This window comes from Arvicanthis niloticus, chromosome 14 (assembly GCF_011762505.2).
Source record: "Arvicanthis niloticus isolate mArvNil1 chromosome 14, mArvNil1.pat.X, whole genome shotgun sequence".
NCBI lineage: Eukaryota > Metazoa > Chordata > Mammalia > Rodentia > Muridae > Arvicanthis > Arvicanthis niloticus.
The window spans coordinates 343,079-349,092 of record NC_047671.1 but is presented as its reverse complement, the minus strand read 5'-3'; the positions used below and the strand labels follow the sequence as shown (position 1 = coordinate 349,092).

The following is a 6,014-nucleotide window of genomic DNA, read 5'->3' as shown; positions in this document are numbered from 1 at the left end:
AAGGGAAAAGGATGTAGTTATAATTTCAAAAACTAAAAAAAAAAAAAAAAATTGTAAGAGAGAGAACTAACTTCCTAGAATGCCAAGAATAACTCAGTCCTGTGTTCTACTAAGGTAGAAAGAGTAAGAGAAGGGTAGGAGTGAAAGGAAAAGAGGAAAGAGGAGAGGAAGAAGGCAATCTTAGGTTAGAGAAGCAGTTCTTGGTTCCCAACCTTTGGGTTGCCCCTTTGGGGGTTTAATGACCCTCTCACAAGAGTTGCATAAGGCCATCTCAAAATACATATAAGCATTAATATCCATAACTAGCAAAGTCATAGTTATGAAGTAGCAAAAAGTAATTTATGGTTGAGGGTCATCACAACATAATTATTAAAGAATCACCGCATTGGGAAGATTGAGAACCACTGAGTTAGAAGAAATGAAGATAGAGGATATGGTGGATTCATTTAGGCTCAGATTCTTATGGCCAATTCTTTGCTAATATTACGCAGTTTATGTCATGGCCATCATTTCTCACTACCATGCAAAATCAAGCACAATATGGAGAAAGCAATAAAAGTATAAAGAGACTAAAGTTAAAATTCAATTCAAAAGAATAAGGAAAAGAATCTAGCAAATCATGGTTAGAATTACAGGAGGAAGAAAAGATAATGAGTGATTATGATGGAAGCATCTCAATACATTGTGTCATTAATGCATACTGATTTTACATAGCTATTTTCCACTAAAATACAACTCATAACTTAATCTTACCTAATGATATGCCCTGATTTGTAAAAAAAAAAAAAAAATTGCCTTTATTTGCCTGATGTAAACATTGTCTCAGAGGCTTACTGCCTCTGACTGCTAAATTAGGCCTAGTCCTGGAAACTTCTAGCCTCCATACAACTAATCTAGGCTTAGAGTGTTTTCAGCCTCTGAAACTTACTGCTGAATATGCTCATCGTTTCTTGTTTCTGAACTCTGGCTGTCTGGTTCAACTCAGCTGCTCTGATTTAAACTCCTCTCCAAGCTGATTCATACTACCTAGCATTATTCAGTTTCTCCTAAGTTGCTCTGCTTGACTTTAAACTAACTCTGGCAATCTGTTCTAACCTTCTGGATTCCTCTCATTCTCTGGCTCACTCTGTCTTCATCTATGTCTAGCTTGTTCTCTCTTTGTAACCTGTTTCTATACAACTATCCTTGTAAAATTACCTCCCTTTTCTCCTTTTTCTCCTTTTTCTCCTTTTCTTCCTCTCTCTCTCTCTCTCTCTCTCTCTCTCTCTCTCTCTCTCTCTCTCTCTCTTCTGTGGTGTTCTCTTAAGTAGCCTCTTTTTTTTCTGTTCTCATAAGAGTTGGGCCTATCCTATCAAATCTTTCTCTGACTCATAACTTTGCCTGACAATTCATTTGTTCATTTTCAAATATTAGTGATTCCTTCTACAAACAGATTTTACCTTCATTGTTTGGGATTAAAGGTATGTGCTAAGGGCATGTCTGTATTCCAGCCATATAGATTAAATGCTAAGGGCTGAGCCACAATACAACCAGAAAAAGGGTTTTCTAGTATACAATGCAATTTTGGAGGCTCATAGTGTGATCAAATACTCTGCAACACTGTTTCCAAGAGGAGGTGAAGTGCTAAATTGAGGTAAGAGGAACAGCTAACACTGACAAAATAGAACAAGATAATAGTAGTTGATTTCAGAAAACAGAGACCTTCATAATAACCACTGGAAGAGGAATGAAATTATTGAGGTGCTTGAAGTTAAAAATGCATGAAAACTAATTTGCTGATCTGTATTCATGTTGTTCTTTTATCAGCAATGCCTTCATTTTCCATATAGTGGAGATAGCATTTCTGAGTGCTGCTTTGGCAGGGCCATATTTCTCTGAGGTCCCAGCCTATATATTCCAGTTAGAACATCATACAATAATACAAACAATTACAAATGAACCTTGAGCATCTGAAAGGGGAATCAGTAATGCTTGCTGCTTGCTGCTGTGAAAACTTCCATCTCAACATTTATCTTATGGCATTGAACTTTGTAATTTATGTTTGAATATACCTCCCTACACCAAAACCTCTGGTTGGAAAGAAATCAAGTATATTCTAACATTTAACAAAAAATAAGTAATAAGTTTTAAATAAACTGATCTACTTGTACTGCTCAATTCAGTGCTGGGTCTTCTGAGACAGTGATCTCATTAGACACTGTCTCCATCTGTGTCCCTGTGTGAACCTACAGTCAGCCTCTTTCTTTAAGATTTCTTTTTCATTTCACCTGAGACACTTATCACACTTTCCTCATAGATAAATGTGAATTTTAGTCTATCATTATTCTCGCAGTCTTAAAAGCAGCAGGGTGTAAATTAATGAGATTTTCCCAAAATAGATTTAGAGATAGGGATGGATTTCTGTGCCATCCAAATAAAGACTTGCAAAAAAAAAAAAAAAAAAAAAAAAAAAAAAAAAAAAAAAAAAAAAAAAAAAAAAAAAACTAGATGATAGTTTAATTAATGTTCTGTTAGTTTAATCAAAGTGTCTCTCACATTCATCATTTTGTGATGATATGCAAGTTTTGAAAAAAAATCACATTTTGACACCAGAAGGCATAAAAACCTGAGGTCAAAATTAGCTAAACTGTAACAATGAGGAGATAATTACCAAGAGTAAAGCAGCAGCAACAATGCAATTAGCCAAACAGTAACACATTGAGTGTGAACTGGGCACAATTTGTCTTGTCTCTAATATTTTCCATCTGTTTAAGAAGTTATTTTTCCATCTTTTAAATTTTTTCTGAAAATGAAGACATTTTACACTAATCAATTTATATATTGTAATGTCAGTTCCAAGCCATATGAGTCTGTTTGGCAGAACACCATTTTATTTATCTTCTAATAAAAAGAAAAATTATCAGAATAAATGTAGCCAATGAATATTATGGCTGTAAGTTATAATCTTAGCTGTGACCATTTTTTTTCATAAGAGGCTGATGGTTCAAACATTTACTCATGAATATTAGATGTCATGCAAAGCTTTATAAAAGAGTCAATTATTGAGTCTGTTTTTCTCACAATCAGACATAGGTCTCAGTATTCTTTGAATTTTCCAAGAAATACTCTTCGATATACAGACTTGAAAATAATTTTCTTTTTAGAGTTTAACCCTTAAAAAGATTATGTTTTATCTCTAAATTCTTGCATGAATAATTGACCTGAGAATGAACCCATCTCAATAAATAATACTTGAGTAGAGAAAAAAAAAAACTATCTTCTTAAAATTAGATGATTCTTCTTTTCCTTTTTACCATGGAATGATCATTCCCCATTGCTAATAGCCAAGTCTTTTTCAGTGGAGTTTTGCTTATGAATTACATATATATGGAATGTGAAAACATTTCGTCTTATGTATGTTTCCTTTGAGACAAAATGATTAAATAACTTGAAAATCCTATTACTGAATATTTAAATTTTATAAAAAAGCATTCAAAAAGTCTGCTGGGTCCTGCATAGCCATGTGAATGGGATAGTGTGCACAGTTCCTGCCTCTAGAGCAGAGCTAGTGGGAATGTCAGTAGGCATAAGGATTGTCTGTATAATAACGAGCTTATTTTCATGTTCCTCCCACAGGGAAAGGCCTCCGTGCCAAGGTAAATGACGCCTTGATAATTAGAAACAGCACAAGTCCTGGAGGCAAGGGTGTGTCCAGTGTTCCTCAGGGGAAAAAAAGTAAATTCTGTGATCTTCAGGACAGCCCTTAAAGCTGTGAAAAGAGCTCTAAAAACATGAGTTCAAAAACATGTAGAAAGTATTTCTCAACTAAGGATGCAACAAGAATTATATGAAGGGCTTCATGAACCTAAAAGAACAGAGGCAGCTGCACTATGAGCCAGATTGTCAGAAAGATATTAAGGAAGATGATAAAGAGATTTAGGGAGTGGTGATCACAGGACAGGTTTCCACCCAGCTAAATTTATATGTGATTACAAAGGCTGGCAGATCTCTGAATTTATTTGCAATGTTTAAACAAAATGGATGTACTTGCATTCTTTTTCTAAGAATCAAGGAGCTAAGGTCATTAAATGATGATTCTTGGGATAATCAAAAGGGAAGTGAATGATTGAATTAATGTGTAAATAAAGACTGGGCTTTGATCTATAAGAGAGAGCTACCCAGAGAGAACTGCTTAGAGAGTGAACACAGCTCTTTTACAATTTTTTTCTAGCAGGATTTCTGATTTTGTTCAGAAAACCTAAAAACTCCTTTAGATTTTTTTTTTTTTTTTTTGAGTAGCTTCTCTGACTTTAGTCAGAAAAATTCAAGGATTATTTTCTAGCAGCTTTTCTGACTTTGGTCAGAAAAACCCATGAGCCATCCAGAGAAATGTTAGATATATTTTTTTTCCATAAAAGATATGTCTCTAACAGAGAGCTGTCTCAAGCAGAAAGCTATTGCAAGCTGACTACAGAGCCAAGAACTGTCTACAGAGAGTCTGGAGAGCCATCTTGAGCAGAAAACACAGCTGTCAGGTTGTATCCACAGATGACTTAGAATCTAGTGCTCCCAAACACTCCTTCCTCAGAACCACCTCTCCAAGCCAAGTCTGGTCCTTGGCACAAGTCAAAGTTAGGTATGGCATTTGGAAAAAAAATATTTCTACGTTCATAGTTCAACCATTATGAGTATATGAATAAATTCTTAGAAGGCAGTTAACAAATATTAGAAAAATATTCATGATGAAATCTTTAAACAAAATGTACATAAAGTTTTAAGGAAATGGCTTTGACGTGAGAGGTGAATGTAATGACTAGAGAATCTGGATCCCTAGTAACCAAGAAAAGGATGATGAATGTGGCAGTCTGATTATGGTACCAAAACTCAGGAAACAGATACTTGGATACCTGTGGCAAGCTGGTTAGCTAAACAACCAAAGCTCTTCTTTCAGTGAGAGATGCAACCTCCAAGTATAAGGTAGAGAGTTCTGATGAGAACAACTAACTTCAGCTGTGGACTTTACACACATAAACACACATGGGTATCTACACATGTACATGCACACATCTTGAATATTATAAAAATGCAAAGCCAAAGGAACTTATCCATAACATACACAGAAGTATATAAATTAAAACAACATCCTGAAGGTCATTTTTTTAAAGAACCACAAGTAGCACAGTGAATGAAGTAAACTTCTAAGAATGACTTTGTCACTTAAATGTTGCACACGACTTGAAATGCTAGACAAAGAAATTAGACAAAAGAATTAAGTTGTACCTAAATTGAAAAAGAAGAAATAAGTACATCTTTGCTTTTATGGTGTGGTAAATGCAAAAATTCAAAAGAACTTAATATAAGCTTCCCAGAACTTATAAATAAATTATGTAAACGCAGGATACAAAATAATAATATAAAAATTGGAAGTGTTTTCAATATTAATATAAAAATCTAAAACATAATTGATGAGATCACCATATGAAAACACCGTTGTGGTTGTCCAGAAGTGCATGCTGACAAGAGCCTGATATACCTGTCTCCTCAGAGAGACTGCCAGAGCTTGACATATACAGATGTGTATGCTCACAGCTAACTATCAAATTGATCACAAGGTTCCCAAAAGAGGAGTTAGAGAGAAGACTGAAAAAGTTGAAGGGACTTGTGGCCCCATGGGAAGAGCAAAAATACCAACCAACCAGAGCTTCCTGGGTCTAAACAGCTAGCCTGGGAACACACATGGAGGGACAGATGTCTCTAGATGTATTTGTAGAGGAGGATGGACTTGTTGGGCATCAGTGGGAGAGGATAATATTTAGATTTCTGCCTGAATATACATCTTTTTTCTAGCCTAATGTCTGCTCCCTGCCTGAAGCCCACTTTCTTGTCCTTGGTCAATGTCATACTACTGCCAAGCAGCCCATTTCCTTGTCCTTGACCCATGTCAGCTTCTTGCCAAGCAGCCCAAAAGGCTCTCCACCTCTCCCCCTTTTTTATTTCATTAACAAGACTAAGCCTGTCTTAGGTCATTCTGACAA

At 35.4% G+C, this 6,014-nt stretch overlaps 1 non-coding gene across 1 annotated transcript; it reads left to right on the top strand.

Moving 5' to 3' along the window:
* Positions 1 to 4,176: 4,176 nt before the first annotated feature.
* On the top strand, positions 4,177 to 4,241 carry LOC117720278 (U7 small nuclear RNA). Its single transcript, XR_004608293.1, has one exon. It is a non-coding gene; the product is annotated as a U7 small nuclear RNA (small nuclear RNA).
* The last annotated feature ends 1,773 nt before the right edge of the window (positions 4,242 to 6,014 follow it).